This window comes from Triturus cristatus, chromosome 11, assembly GCF_964204655.1.
Source record: "Triturus cristatus chromosome 11, aTriCri1.1, whole genome shotgun sequence".
NCBI classification, from domain to species: Eukaryota; Metazoa; Chordata; class Amphibia; order Caudata; family Salamandridae; genus Triturus; species Triturus cristatus.
In genome coordinates, this window is record NC_140594.1 from 317585596 (window position 1) to 317602613 (window position 17018).

At 44.6% G+C, this 17018-nt stretch overlaps 1 protein-coding gene across 3 annotated transcripts in view; it reads right to left on the minus strand.

Moving 5' to 3' along the window:
- Positions 1 to 17018, minus strand: part of NOS1 (nitric oxide synthase 1) — a 1315983-nt gene that overhangs the window by 679544 nt on the left and 619421 nt on the right. For all 3 annotated transcript variants that reach the window (XM_085636289.1, XM_085636287.1, XM_085636290.1), the window contains one exon: positions 14454 to 14542. The gene's annotated coding sequence lies outside the window, so the exon portion shown is untranslated. The remainder of the gene's footprint in view (positions 1 to 14453; positions 14543 to 17018) is intronic.

Below are 17018 nucleotides of genomic sequence, written 5' to 3' on the forward strand. Positions count from 1 at the left end.
GTTTACATATGGCACTTTAGGGTGCACCTCAAAGGCAAAAAACAGGGTGGCAAGACAGTTCCTGGGTATCCACAGTCTGCTTGTTGGAAAACTTTACCTGTGTTCTACCAGACTTATGTCTCTGGGTTCATTGTAGGTACAGTGGCTGCCTCAAACAGGATTTTAATGTTAGATGTGGAAGGACACTAAGATTACCATAGTGCACCCCCCACACACTGCCAGCCATCAAAGCCCAAGTTCAGTATAGCGGAAGACTTTTTACATCTTGAAAAGGCCCAAAGTGGGTAGGGTCGACCCTAGAAACTTTTACCACATTCGTTATGGCATGATCGGAAATAATTCCCAGACATTACCTTGTGTTAGGCATAAATGTGGCATCTCCAGACACCCACTTCAAAACACTACTGGTCCTGTGAAAGAATCAGAACAAGACTGAACCTGCTGCCAGTGACCTGAGAAGAGCCCTGGAGGACTGGACCTGCTCTCTCTTGTACCCAGGATAAAGTGGTTGACGCCAAGGGTCGTGCAATTGACCTCCTGTCTAAGCTACAGGCACACATCAAGCTACAAGAGGCCTTCCTGCAACTGCCCATCAGACCAGTGCCAACTGGACCATGCAGTTGGCCTCTGCCTCACACCCTATGAGCCTTCAAGTGCCTCCCCTAAGAGCCTGGGAGGCTTTAGAAGTGTATTCCTGTGGTAGAATGTGATTTTAAGGAGTAAAGTCAGAGGTAAAATATTTGACTAGAATGAACCTCGTTGGTGTATTTGACCCACGCTCCATTGTGGTAAGTGTCAAATTGCACCCAAGTCTCTGTCTAGTGCAACCATTGACTACCATTAGTGCTTTATACTTCTTGGCACTATTTCCACTTAAACAATTGAACAAATTAATACCTCCGAGTCCCAATATTGGATTTTTGGTGTAATTTTCTTTGTTAAATTTTACTCTATTTTTCTAATTCAGTTAGGGATTTTTATTGTTTTGCATTTTTATATTGCTGTTTTTATCCTTCATAAATAATTTACACATTACCCTAAGTTAAATCTGTCTGCTCTGTGCCATAGCTACCAGGAGGTTGAGCTCAGTTTAATTTAGTGACTGACCAGGGTTGTCATTACTCCTTGAGGTGGGTGGTCACCCACCCCAGATAAGACTCACATTTTGCACACCAACTTACTTTTCATTTTTGTTCTTCACAGGGCACAACACTCGCATATGTGCACATGTGTATAAACAGATAATTCCAGACATTTTATTTTAAAAATGATTATGCGAACATCTCTCTTCTCTCTGTAACTTTCACAAATGTGCGCACACACACATTTTAACTTACACAGAATCACACACAGGTTCAAGACATTTTTGAAATCCTTATGGCTACAATGTATTTCTCTGTTGCTGCTCTGGACAGGCTTTCTAGACTGTAAGGTGGCAGGGTAAACCCTGTGTCACTCAACAGTATGAATGTGACTGACAGTGCTGGGCCTGATTCATCCCTGTCCTGTGAACCACAGTGTGGCCCTGGACTTCCCAATACCACAACAGCTTTGACTCAATGCAAAGCAGCTGCTGCTGAATAATTCAGCAGTGGTTCATCACACGGCTGCGCTGACGTTATGACTGTCAGAGGGTGCACAGATCGACTCCATTCTGACAGCAAGAGCAGCAACAGCCTGCCAGCCACGAGTACCAGTACTCTCATTTGCAATGGAGAAGTGCTGGTACTCTGGGGGGAAATAAGAAGTGCTGGTACTCTGTAACTGTGAGTACTGGCACATTTAAAGCACTTTGGAGTACCAATTTAGCATTTAAGAGAAGTGGATGGTCCGAGGGGGAGGCATTGGCACCTGTATACAGCAGAGCAGAAATGTTGGGGTCAAGCTCTATCAGAACTTACATTGTGTCAACAGGCTTAATATCAGGAGGTTGTACCATGTCATGGCATCCACCCCCCAGGAGAGAGCTAACGCTGGTTGTGTCACCCTAGATTTGCAACAGGCATTTGATACGCTACGATGGGACTACATGTTCCGAGCGCTGGAACGCTTTGGTATACCCCCAGACTATTTAAAGTGGGGTGAGGCTTTTATATACTGATCCCACGGCACGGGCCCGCACGGGACGACACATCTCAAAGGAGTACCCGGTTGGTAAAGGCACCCGCCAGGGATGCCCCCAATAACCCCTGCCCCCTATCCCCCCTGCTCGTTGTGCTGGCCCTGGAGCCCTTAGGGTGCGGCAATCGGCAACTCACCGCTGGATCTGCCTGGGACACACACGTAATTTCCGCATATGCAGATGACGTAATTCTGTACGCTGATGACCTCGCTTCTCTCTCACCCATCCCTAGCATTTTTTACTCTTTTGCGCGACTTTCGGGCCTTGAAATCAATGACAGTAAGTCTTATGCTTTCTTTTTCCAACAGGGGGACCATCCAGAGACGATTCAGTTTGGGCCTCACTCCTTAACAGTCACCGCACATACTTTTAGATATCTAGGGATACAGATTTATCGATCAGCACCAGATCTCATGGAGGGAAATCTGGGCAGGGCCATACGTTCGCTCCGAACCCAGGTCACTTTCTTTTCCTCCTTACCACTTTCGGTGATGGGCCGGGTGGCGATCTCGAAAATGGTGGTCCTGCCCCGTCCCCTGTATTTTTTTACTAACTTACCGGTCGTGATTCCGACTCCGATGCTTAATTCCCTGAACACTATACTCTCCGCTTTGATATGGGGTAATGGCTGCCGTAGAGTAGGGCTAACCAAGCTGCAATTGGACACAGATAAGGGCAGGCTGGGTGCTCCTGACTTCCGGGCATACTGCTATGTGGGCCAATTGCAATGGCTCTTATTGGCTGGCAGGGCGCAATTTACAGGAAATAGATTTTTCCTCTGCCGATATGGACCGAGGATGGCTCCACACTCTGCTTCTCCCGCAGGCTAAGATCCCGACAGATGCCCCACTGCTTTTGCACACAGCGCTCACCTATTGGAAAAAAGCCACTCACTACACACGTAGTTGCCTCCCCTACTCTGACACTACTCCACTTCTTGGGATGCCTACTTCCACTGGTCTACTCACGAAAAGACGACTGCTTCCTTTGGCGGAGGGCGGTGTGACCACAGTGGGTGACTTATTTGATGATCGCATGTTTATGGGCCATGGTACCTTTGTACGGCGTCATGGAGTCACGTATGCCTTGTACCTATTACATGCTGCACTCGTACAATATGTGAACAAACACTGGGCCCCGCGCAGGGAGGAGCCCCCATGCCATGAAATGGTCTTTATGACATACCTGATGGGCAACTGCCTCCACCTTACCAAGTGGCTTTAGAAAGGTATTGCCGCTCACACCAGAAACCCGCTAACGGACCTACGTAATAGATGGTCCGCAGACCTGGGGACAGACCTGACAGATGGGGACTGGGACAGAGCATTGGCATAGCCTAAGAGAATTCCACGGAACGCCAAATTCAAATTCATCCAATACATGATTTTACACAGAGCGTATCTTACCCCGCACCGATTGCACTGTATCTTTCCGGTCACACAACACTGTTATCCTAGATGTAAATTAGAGGATGCTGACTTGCTACATAGGTTGTGGCGCTGCCCCGTGCTTACCCATTATTGGTCAGAGATATTATCCCTGCTTACGGCTGAGGCTGGATCCCTGTCCCAGACACGCCTGCAGTGTGTCTTCTGGGACTGATACGACACCCCAAGGCGCAGAAAGTGCAACTCCGCTTTGTAGATTTGTCTTTGCTCCTGGCTAAGCGCTCCATTACAATACGGTGGAAATCGGCCACAGCACCACAAATTTACGGCTGGCATGGGGAAGAAGTGAGATGGGGTGGAGCGGAGAGTGCTGCCATTCGCAGGGAGGAAGCCTGGGGTTTGCGCAAAGGAGTCATCTATTTAGATTGGGACAGCATTCTGGAAGCGTTCAGGGCCTTGGCCCCGCCACCTGTGCCGGTAGCCCAGACTTAATAATTGTTGTATCGCATAGCCCCAGTCCTTCAGGTTCCATGATTATTGTATTCCATGGTTTTTTGGATCTTGCGCCATAGGGAGCGTATATACATACACTTTAAATGTTTCTGTGCAGTCGGGAGTAGCCAAGAGCACATCTTGCCATATGCGCTATGAGTGGTTGGTGCCAGACGAAGTTGGGGGAGGGAGGGTTGGGATAGTTGTATCTATATGTCATAACCGCACTGTACATGATAATGCCAGTATACTGTACGATGACTGCGATGTACTATAATATTGTGTATCTATCACATGCCGTAATTGATGGGTTGTAAATTGAATAAAATATGTTAAAAATAAAAAAAATTGTGTCAACAGACCCTTGTGGGTTCAGGCTTTCAGACTGCAGCAGCGTGTAATGGTCACACTCACTGACTCATCCACATGTCAGCCTAAGGCAGGGCTGTCCCGCGCAGAATGGTCTGATCCATGTCACATTTTAGGGATATCCATATAAGATAACATTTCATCCAATGAGCCTAAATGGAACCTATCTTTATGCTCAATATACCGAAAATGTGCCATGTATCCAGTTCTTCTGGATATACACTGGACCCCTCCGTCTACAACAGTCTCCGGGACAGTCAGCGGCATAGCAAGGGTGCCACGGGTCTTGTGAAAACTGTTTTGGTGGGAACAGGGGAAGGGAAGGTGGGGTAAAGGGAGGGGGGAGGACATGCCTTACTGAGCTCTAATTGTGTCTGTTGAAGGCTTTTACATGTGGTGTTATGGGGCCAACATATTATTGGACCAACAAATGAATACCAGGTTCGCCCCTTTAGCATTTTGGATGGCGAGTTAAGTGGTCCACTCAGAGTTGGTGTGGGCCACAGACTCAGAACTCAGCAGAGACAATTATACCCATCAACTGCAGTACCAATCCAGTGTGTTTACCTGAAAAACAAAAAGTTCTTCTTTCTCCAAACAATTAAATACAACACATGGAAATATAAACAAACAAGGTTTTACACAATAATTATACCTTTACTTATTGTCTTTGGCAAATAGTTTTCGTAATCAAAAAGCAACGGCTTACAGCCTTTGGCTTTCATAAACCACTGCCGTGACGCTTTGACAAACTATCTTCATAAACAGTAAGTCACTGCCTACTGCCTGTAACTTGGAGTCCTCAATATAAGCCATCACTGCCCGAAGGCGTTATTATTTGACTGTTCTATTAAAAATGTGGCTGTGGAATCTGCCTTACTTCCAGGCTGCGCCTCCACTAACGCTTTGTTCCTACTGTTAGCTCCACTGGGCTTGTGGTATTAGTTTTCAACCATACCCATGTACACACAGACCTTGCTCCTCAGAGCTGGAATAGAGAGGCACACAACCAGGGTAGTTGCACCATAGGGCAGCGAGATTCTAGTAGGGTGCCGCACTGCGATCGGGTGACAGAACTTGGCACCCAGGCCTCTCAGTCCCCTGCTGACCTCTGTGCTGCTTGGTCAGCTGATTCTCTCACCTTCTCACCTAGAGCCCCGAGCCTAAACACAGCCGGGAGCCCACGCACAGCACAAACGACGACCCACAGGGGGAGGGTGGGGTCGAAAGGAACAAGGGATGAGTGTGAGTCCAAGATGGGAGCTCCGGATGAGTACAGCGGCCATACACTGGAATTCATGGGCCCGGTGGTGAAAACAAAAAGCAAAGACAACCCATTAGAGACTGCCAAATATGGTTAGGTTGACTAAAACCTTAACATTTTAAACACCCACATATCTGAAAATTGTCGTCTTCAAATGTGGGATATTTCCGAGGGACTTTAAAAACAAAAACAAGGAATCCGGATACCATTTTCCACACTAGAGGCACTCACAGAACTGTGGAGGATGCACAGGGCTTAATTTGAACCAGGGGGGTTGGGGTGGGGGCACTGGCACTTATTTTTGGGGACTGGCACTTATTTGTCCGCATCAGACATTTACCAATAGGAAGAGAGTGAAAAAGCACAACGTGGAAAGATGGAGGAAGAGAAAGACAACAAAAAAAATCACAAAGGAATTAAGTAGGAACCTGCAAGAGTGAGATAAAGGGGGAGAGAGAGTTCTGGTTGTGGATTAAAGAGACATGAGGTGAATAAAAAACTACGAAGCCTTAATATTCGGCGCTCTGGCATTTAATTGCAGCAGATGCGGGCTTCTGTGCTGAGCTTTGGGCACTGGCACTCGTTCATTACAAATTAAGCACTGAGGACGCTCAGCAGTTGAAGTGCATTACAAACTATGGGAACTGTGATCCTGAGTGCAACAGAGGCGGAGTCAGTGCGTGAGTAAACAAGTCCAAACATGTGGCTGATAACAGTGAAATATTTTGCAACTTTTGTTGTCCTTTCACCTTCTGGTCGAGTGACCAGATCGTGCAACCCAAAAACCGGGACATTTCACAAAAATAGAGGAAGGACTACACATTTACATCAATAAAGTGGCAAAGAATGCCAGCCCTCATCCTCATAGAAACACAAAAGAGGCACTAACAAAATAAATAAAAAGTAATTTTTAAAACCTGTAATATACCTGTTAATTAAATTGTTTATTATTAACAGCTGCCTACTAGCCCTGCTTTGGAACACCAAAAAAGTACCTCTCTTTGTTTTCAATTTACTCTCCTGAAAATCCGGGACATAAGCCAATTTGACCGCAATCTGCCGGGACAACTGTTGAAAAACAGGGACCGTCTGGGCAAATCCGGGATGCCTGGTCACCCTACCTTCAGGTAAATGCATATATATTACATGAAAAATAAAAGGAAGTTAAAGTAACCAGTGTGAAATGCACGGTTTTACTTATGAAAGTTCAGTTGGTTAATGCAATCAATGTAGTGTGTGTAACAAGACAGTCACAGAACTGAATCCTGGTTGGAGCAGTGAAGAATAGTGATGTGTATTTATAGTGCAAGTAATTCCCAGAACGTGACAGTAAGCACTGTGAATATGTATTATTTTAAAAATGTATTACACACATTACAAGATAGGCTGCTGCAAACTGTGCATACAGATCTAGTGTTTTAGATAAAACAAATACTTTCAAAAATATATATTTGAGCAATACACAAGCAGGCAGTACCTAGGGCAAACTTTTGTAATAGGTTGTCATTATGATCCACTACTAAAATAAGCTGGTAACATCTTCACATTTGGTTAAAAAAGAATAAGGCCTCAAATTCCTCCATGAGTTAAAGCCATATCCTTGTTCCCTAGCAGCCCTTAGTTTTGCTGATTAACCTCTTGCAGCCATTGACCATTCTTTCAAGTGAGTCACCCTGGTTAGAAGGCTTGCTTGTTTTTTCACCGTCTACTTCGCTCTTGGATTCACACGACAGGAGCCCAAGCCACCTCAAGGTCTGCATTAACCGGGACCAGTGGTCTTTTAAAAAAAAAAGTGGGGGAACTGTTTTTGTGAAATTAAAAAAGATTGGGAATGTCATTCCCAATAGATCTCCCCCACTTCAACCACTGGGGACACAGCAGGCATTTAAAGTCTCCCACAAAGTGAGACTTTAAATTACAATATTTCAACAATTAGGGTGGTTTGCAGGGGTCTGTTTCTCTTAGTCTCATTTGGTCAAGCTCACTAAAAACATCTGGGTCAGCAATGTGGATCAAACATGCTCAAAGGCCTGCTGTGGGTTTCCTGGGGCACTTTCCTGGACAGGCCCAGAAGCTGCTCATCTCATCATCACGTAGATGTGATCCTCCCTTTGGGCCTTGCAGAATTTAGGACAGCACTTTTCCCGCCTGAACATATTGTTTCCTCTTCTCGATAGCATCTTACTGAAGGAACATACATCCATTAGCACTCTTCACAATAAGTTGGCATCTTCATTCATGGCAGATGCAGTCCAGTGCTTAATTTGAGCTAGTGGTTGCGGGTTGGATCCACCGGCATTCATTTTTGGGGGCAGGCATGTCTTTTTCTGCATCAGACTTTTACCGAGAGTATGAAAGGGAAAACACACAAAGTAGAAAGACGGAGGAAGAAAAAGACTGAAAAACCATCACAAAGGGGGAAAGCAGAGACCTGAAAGAGATGTCTGGTAGTGGAATTGAAGAGGTACGAGGTGAATTTATGACTAGCAACCTTATTATTCCACACGCTGAGATTTAATTGCACCAGGTGCATGCTTATGAGCAGACCATTGGGCACCAATACTTATTCTTGCACAAACTAAGTACTGATGCTGCCTAACAAGCATGATTAAGACCCAGCTCCGTAATAGTCAACTGAGCTGATGAATTCATAATGAAATCTTCTCATCTGGTGGATGCAATTCAACAATCTATAGCTCTCGTAGGAAGGGTCTTGATTAAGATTTAGTCCCCAACCTCATAAGAAGACTGGGAGTCAAAGATCCATAGCCTAGCACAGTTGTCTTCTTGGTTTAAATGCTATGTAAAAACCAAACTATGGCCATAAACATTTTTAATTTCCTAAGCAGAGCAACTACTCAGTATTTATTCCTTGGCTGACCGGTCATCCTGCTTCAATGTTCAAATTCTAGGAGACTCATTTAAACAGCTAAATCGTACTGTCTGCATGATCGGTGCATGTCATGGGTGTGCTACACAGACACCCTCCTCATGATGGCTCCAGCAAGATTCTGTACTTTGCCTAGTGGACCCTGACCAGTCAAGTCACATTCTTAATCACCCAAATAAAGGAGCAGAAGAGGTGGAGCTGGAGTGACCTACAGGGAACAGGAGGAGAAACTTTAAAGGCAATCCAAAGACATCCACGCCTGTTCGCTACTGCAATCTGACCACAGTGGCATCCCTGGGGAAAATGGAGAGGGGAGGGAGCAGGGCTCGTCCCACTCTCAAGCGAAACGAAAAACTATTTCACACCCACCCATCGGTCTCCAAGGACAGATACAGTGTTTGCCGCTCAGGTCAAACAAAGGACCAAGGCAGCCCCACCTGAGCCTTTCATTTCATGTAGCCATCCGCATAAAGCAGTATGGTGGGGGGCATGGATGCTCTGGTGGCCTTGAGAGGGGCATCCTTTGTGGTAACACAAAACAACAAAGTAAGCTGGGGAATGTGACCCTCTGATGAAAGAGTCCTAATTTGGGTTAGCCCTTTGATTGGCACTGGCTTCAGCATACCTCAGGTCACTGGCTCAGCCTCTGTTCTAGAGCCCCAAATGACGTGTTCTTGGGCACTACGGTTTAAACTAACAGCCTCTTCTTGATCCAAACTTGGAGCTGAGCTGACAAACTCCGCCTAAATTGGGAAATGTCCAAAATCCCACTCATGGCCCAGGTCACCATAATTACTAATGCATTAACCTTTCACCTTGCTGTCTAAGCCTCCTTCAGTCAAGGCTAGCAGAAATATGAGAGCGACCTTGAGTTCCATACCACCCGTAGACACCCACAAATAGCACAGTGCTCAAAAGAGTGCAAAATCAACTGTGGCTAATCGAAAAGATATTGTGCCTTCAGCCCACGACAGAATGTGAACTGGACCTGAAACGGTCCAATCCCGTCTAGATTACTTCAGAACCACATGCAACAGTGTTGGAAGGTGGATTATTAGTAGGGGTAAGTATGCACCTACCACTCGCAATAAGCCGACCAACGCAATATAAAATCCAGAAAAGGTCTCAATAAATTATTCCCTCGCTCAACCCTTAGTAGAGGCAATGAACAGGCAGTCTTAACTTAGGAGAAAGGTGTGTGAAGCACTTAAAAACACCAATACATTAAACAAGCAACACACAACACACCATAAAAATCCACAACCAACTTATATAAATAGGAAATATTTTTAGGATTAAAATGACACCAAAACGATAAAAATCCAATACAGGGAACCAGAGATATGAATTTTTAAAGAATAAACACTTTCTAGTGCTTAAAAACATATAGCTCCAACTTGGGACATCTGGTCGCACTCGAGTCAAAATTTCAGGCCGACCGCGATGGCGCCCTGGTCGGATACATTAAACGGGAGGCCTCGGTCAAAATTTTACCTCTGCACTTAAAATCTTTTTGGGAGGTTTTTCTCTTGACATCGAGCAGGCCTCTCCAGCAGGCCGGAATTAGCAGTGGCTTCATCAGCTTGGTTCAGTGGGAGTCCCCGGTTAACTCTTGGAAGTCTGGAGCTCCAGAGCTTTTAGTAGGCCATACCTGAAATCCATGCCGGGTCACAGTGTGAGGTGGGTGGCTTCACTCTCAACGTCTGGTCGGTCACCTTAAGGAGCTTTTTCCAAAAGTTGCTCCAAACGTCTGGAATTTCCTCCTTAATTTCTCCTTGAGGGTTCAAAGTGTCCACAACACAAATCCAAGCTTCCAGAGTCGGAGTTGCTCCATGGAAGTTAGGACCTCAGCTCCTACAATGCGTCTGGCCAAATCCTTAAAAGTGCACTGGATGCACTCCAGGCAGGGAATGGCTTAGGGGAGATGGTACAGGGAATCTCTGTTAACCTGTTTTTTTCAAATGACCCTCTTCTTAATCCTTTCTGAAGCAAGGCAAAGTCCCTAGGGCTGTAGTTTCAAGCGAGCAGCAGGAGTAGTCCTTCAGAGGGCAGTCCTGGAGGGTGCAGACAAGGGTTCCAGCAGTGCTTCTCTTTGTAATTTCATCCAGCAGATCTAAATTGCTATGTAGCTCACACATTTATTCAATGTTCTAAGGCGACACCCAAAAGCATGACAGCTTCCTCCAAAGTATGACATTTTGTTGTCCCACAAAGCACTGCACTATAAAGTTCAAGGTGGAGAATTCTTCTCCTTGAGATGAAGAGATGTCTAAACCAACCCGCTGGTGTGGCTTATTACCCTTAACACTCCCTTTCCAGACCTCCTGCAAATTCCACTCTTGGGGCTGCCATCTGGTGGGAGGGGTGGTACAGGAACAAGGGGTAGGCCTGGCTGACATTCCTTACTGTCCTGCTCTCTTTGAAGCCCAGTTTGATTTACCCATCTCCTGTCCTAGCCTGGTCTCTGCAGCCGCAGAATTCCCCCATTTGATATCCTCTGTCTCTGTGCAGGCCACTTATCACTTCATCAAAGCAGTTTTGCTAAGCCTGTTAAGGGCTGGCCAATCAGGAGAGGCTGCTAGAAGGCTGGACTTTGGTTCACAGAAAAGAAAGTTCTATCACTATCTTCTGTATTAGTTATGATCAATTCAACAGTGGCATGATTTATCATTACCAATCTTTTAAGTCCTTAAAATAGTATTTCAGCTCACTCCAGTTAATTGATACACTGTATTACAGTATGCCTATAGAGCAAAAAGTGCCACAATGTGAAAATACAAAATTGGTTGTTTTTCCCTCACCTGGCCATTTTTAAAATGTCCCTGCTTATGTTACATGGCACCCTATCCTGGGGAACCCAGGTTAGACCTTAGGGATGACTGATATGTAAAACTAAGGCAGTATAATACTTTGGAAGTAACTTTAAATCCAAAGTCGAATTTACATGTAATTTCAGTTGAAAAACAGTTTCCAAAGCAGGGCTGACTTTTAAAATGACAGCAGGCAACACAGCAGTGCACACTTAAGTGCCTCAAAGTTACTGGGCATATAACCGTGCATGCCCCACCATATACTAGGGACTTACAGGTATGCTTTCAGTGCCAATTGTAATGACACCTAATTACCATATACATTTTTGATCGGAGCACTGGCCATTGTATTTTCTTTAGTTTTACTATGCATCATGACAGCAAAATACTGGCTATAGAGTAACATTGTCACCAGGTGGCACCTGAAGACTTAAACTAATGCCACCCTTCGATTTAAAATTCCAATCTTTAAATCTAAGGATTTTGACTATGAAAATTAGGTAGTGAAAAATATCAAAATGTATTCTTAAAGTGAGTTGCTGCCGAGTTTATAGCTTCTGTTAGAAATGGGGTGTCTGGTTGGCTAGGGTATGCACCTAAACCAGACAGAACCCACCACTCTAGTCAGGGTAAGTAAGTTACACACCTAAGATAACCCCTGCTCACCCTCTTGGGAGATTGGCACAGAGCAGTCAGGCTCATCACAGAGGCAGTCTGTAAAGTATTTGTACACACACACAAACACAGACACACAGTAATGCAAAGGAAACACTACAAGAGGACTCCACACCAGTTTAGAAAAATATAGCCATTATTTATCTGAATAAAACAAGACCAAAATGACAAAAAACCAACATACGCAAATCAAGATGTTAGTTTTTAAAGATGAAATCAATTATAGGTATTAGAACTCAATAATAGCTCCAACCGGGGCTATTTGGTCGGAGTGGATGTTGATGACTCCACAAAGTCAGTTCGACCTCGATGGAGTGAGGGATGGTTACGGCCCAGTACAGGACCTTGGAGGCAGCATAAAAAACTAAGATGATGCGAAACACAGAGGAGGTGAGGCGTTGCAGAGGTCAGTGCAGCGTTGGTCCCTTACTGTTGCAGGGGAGGTGATGATGTGGATGCCAATGTGGTACCTTGGTTACTTACTGTGGAACAGCGCTGATTAGGTGTCGAGAGTCAAGCCACGAGGCATTGGTTTCCTCTGCATTGCTGTTTGACCAGTCCGCAGGCGTCAGAGTTGGAGCGGTGCACCATGGACTTCGGTGGTACGGTGCTCAAGACTAGTGTAGTGGCAATGCTTAGGAGGCGCTGCAGCGTCATTGGAGCCTGCAGTGTAAGTCACTGTTGGTGAATTGAGCGGGACCACAGCTCTGGTGCTGGCAGCGGCATGGCACCAGAGTTGTAGATAGGTGCCAGTTCTGAAATTGATTGGCATTGATGCCTTGGATTCTTCTTAGTAGTACCCCAAACAAACTTCCAAGGGCACAGGAACTGGAATAGGCATCATTCGCCAAGTAGGACTCCTGAGCAGAGGCGCTCAGTGGTTGCAGGTAAAATCTTTGATGACCCCCGAGACTTAACAGGAGGCAAGCTCAACTCAAGCCCTTGGAGAAGCTTGGGAGCAGGATGTAGAAAGCAAAGTCCGATCCTTTCACACCCAGGACAGGAGCAGCAAGCAACAGGTCAACACAGCAAAGCGAACAGCAAAGTGGCAGTCCCTCCCGACAGCTATCCAGCTTTTCTTTTCTGTAAGAATGTCCTTAACCCAGAAGTGTTCTGAGTATATGGTGCCACACGTACATCACTTATACACATTTCAGCCTTTGAAGTAGACAACCTTCAAAAAAAAGTTTTTGTAGTGCACAAGACCCTGCCATTCCTTTCCCTGGCCCTAAACACACAATAGGGGTGGAGATTACTTTGTGTGAAGACAGGCACAGCCCTATTCAGGTGTCAGCGTCAACTTCTCCCACCACTCTAGCTCAGGAAGACCCATCAGCCTGGTGATGGCCATCAGGATATGCAGCGCACACATCTCCCTTTGTGTGACTGTCTAGAGTGAATGCACAAACAGCCCAACTGTCATCCTGACCCAGATGTGTATTCAGAGGCAGGCAAAGGCACAGAATGGTTAAAGTAAGAAATGACAATTTTCTAAAAGTGACATTTTCATACCTGCAATATAAAAAACAACTTCATAAAAGATGTGTTTCTTAAATTGTGAGTCCAGAGACAGCAACCTCCAATTTTTATCAGCTCCCAATTGGAAGATACACTTGTAAGATGTTACAAGGCAGCTGCTATGCTAACCTGTGCGAGATGTAGGCCTTGATGTAGTGAAAAGTGAATTTAGCAGTATTTCAGTACCAGGACATGAACATCACAACAGTGCATGTCCTACCTTTTAAATACACTGCACCCTGCCCATGGGGCTACTTTGGGCCTACCTTGGGTGTACCTTACATTTAATAAAAGGGAAGGTTTGGGCCAGGCAAGTGGGTGCACTTGCCAGGTCGACAAGGCAGTTTAAAACTGTGCACACAGGCACTGCAATGGCAGGTCAATGACATGTTTACAGGGCTACTCAGGTGGGTGGCACAATCAGTTTTACAGACCCACTAGTAGCATTTGATTTACAGGCCCGGGTCACAACTGGTGCACTGTACTAGGGACGTACTAGTAAGTCAAATATGGCAATCATGGAGAAACCAATCATACCATGTTTTAGAGGAGAGAGCATATGCACTTTAGGACCGGTCAGCAGTGGTAAAGTGACTAGAGTCCAAAAGTCAACAAAAAGAAGGTAAGGAAAAAACAGGGGGAGGCAAAAAGTTTGGGGATAACCCTGAAAAAAGAGCTAGGTCCAACAGCCTCCATATTCTCTGTATTCTCATGTGAGATTTCTAGGTTACCAATATGCTCGTTGTGGTATTTTGGGCCTCATTTGCCTTTGAGTGACACTCTCTCATAAGCAGAAAAATTATGCAATGTTAATATTTCCAAACCTGTTTTTGATTTGGTTGCAGGGATATTTATTTTTGTGTATACAACTAAAATATCAACACTATTACAACTATGCATTGAAAAATGATTATTCATTACTGACCTGTGCAACTGGAAAACTCCGTTTGAGATCTCAAACATGCCCTGTGTCAAGTCCCATCATAATGCTTTCTTTGTGGTTTACCTTCATTTCTGTGGAACAATGAGAAAAATACACTTTTCAAGCAAAAGCACATGTTGATTTTTTTTACCACACATGTAATACAGAGATCTCACCTTCCTTAAGGACAGGTGTTTTGTAATTTAATTTACATTTTATACTGAATACGGAATAAACTCGGCATCAATAAATATCAGAGAACAGGTTTCATAGGTGTCCACAAAAATCTTAGCAGGCATTATACTTGTTGAATCCACGGTCAGTTCTTCCACTTGCAACTTCTGATTAACATAGGCCTCCTTAACCATATTGAATATCTTTGTTAAAGGGCCTATAACATCCACATGTCTGTCCTGACACATCCCCAACCTTAATCTAGCCCGTCACAAGGATCAGGTCCTCCTTTACTTATAAAGGACAAAATTCTTGCATACAGTTCTGTTGTTACCACCACTTCATTTGACAATGAAGGCTTTGGACACGCCAATCTCAATTTTATCTTTACATCTTTAGGAATCTGCCTTCTAAACCAAAATTCCACAGATTCCGCCATATGAGCTGATGGTGACCACTTTGGGGAAAGTGGGTGTTTAATTAGCAGTGGGTCAAACATACAATCCCTTATGACATCAGATTATTTTCCTAAGTCCACTCCATGATCCCCCTTCTCTTTCAGATCTTTAGAATCTTGATCCTCTGAATCACAGTCTGATGAACAACTCAACTTCATTTCTGTACTACCGGAAGATTCATCACAATGCACTGCTGCATGTTTACACTTTTTTTTAACTATCTTGTCCCTTAATTGGGCAGTTAAACTGCTCACCTTGTGTGTCTTTGAAACTTCCATCAGCTTGTAGTGTAGTTCCTACTAATCCGTAGGATCTGTGCATTTGTTTGGACAACATAAACTAGGGGCTTGGTGCCTAGACTGATTCCAGACACCTCCGCAGGATATGTTGGCCTAGAGGCCAGCTAGCTCACAGTGCCACTGCAAGCCCCCTATCCTTACCAGGGAGTGAATGGTTTCTGGCAACCACTGAACATGACAACCCTGACCCCTCAGGGATCATGGAAACAGATCAGAACCTTTCGCTCGGTCACACGTGCTTACTTGTGCTCAGAGAAATATACAGAATACACAGTGGGATGTTTCAATATATTTATTGAACCAACGTTATTCTGGTATAGAATACATGTGCAGTGATAATCAGTAGACAGAAGCAGATGAAAACGATTACTAGCACCAAAAGCGTAAATCATAAATACAGTTCTTCCATGTTGCTAAAGCAGTGTATATATGCAGTCATATAAACAATGCAGTAAACAGGTCTCTTCCTACTATGCGAAGCCTACTCTGCATGTGCCTAGAGTGTGTGTAGGTTTTTAGCCAAGAATCCTCCACAGGGATGAACCAACCCCATTACCTGTGAGAAAGAATGTAGTAGCCGGTCTTGGTCATGAACTGGACACCCCTCACAGGGATGTCCGACCGCTGAGTGGTGAAGTCTCATCATGCAGAGACCCTCGGTGTTAGCCGAAGTGCCTCCTCTGCTAGTCTATCATGCTGCTGATTATTTATAATAGAAAGCAGCCTTGCGATGAACGTGTGGATTAGCAGTGTTATGGATATGTAGATAGCCCTGCCGTCATGTGGATGAAGATAGGACGACATTTGTACATAGTGCTTAAAGAGGCCTAGTACATGATGCTTGAGGCATCGTGATAATGTTATGCAAAGCTAGATGTGTAAACAAGGTAGTTTCGAAGAAACTAATCCAATGTTGTTGTGTAGGCAAATATTTTCAAAAGTTCACAGCTGAAAAATAGGACAATGTAAGAAGTAAGCCGCTTTGCTACATGGGCCTATCCCGGGAATATAACAATTCGGGCACTCATGATCTCCTTGGTCTGCTCTTGCAGACTTCCTTCTTTTAACTTAGTCAAAACTTCTCAATATGTTTTCTTTTCCTCGTAACCATACCCCTCTTTTCATTGCAAGAGGTATTCTCCCCAGCAGACCAAAAACATTCTTCCTCAGAGCCAAGGCCTGTGGTCTGCAAAATGCCTTCTAATCTCTTCTCCATTCTTATTCCAACCTCTGTGGCGATCTTGTCAATTGCACTTATCAATGACTCTTCCAACATCGCCTAATGCACAACCTGTTCACCCTTATCGCTTACTTAAAAACAATCTAAAATCAATTGGCAAGCAAAATCTTCCCTAAATACTACTATATAATTAGTACAGACCACACCTCATTCAACATGGATGTTATATATATAAAAATAAATGTGTGCTCATGATAGATCCACTCTGCCAAGTGCATTTAAATAAGACACTGTCCAAACTTAAAATGTCGCTAAAGCACGCACATCAAGCAAATCCTTTCTACATTTCCAGGCTCCTTTATAGTACACTCTGACAAGGCCTACTCGCTTTCAACTGAAGTAGTTCCAAATTCTCCTTCCCTAACCATACTCGAGCAGTGTGCACTCTATCAAGTCC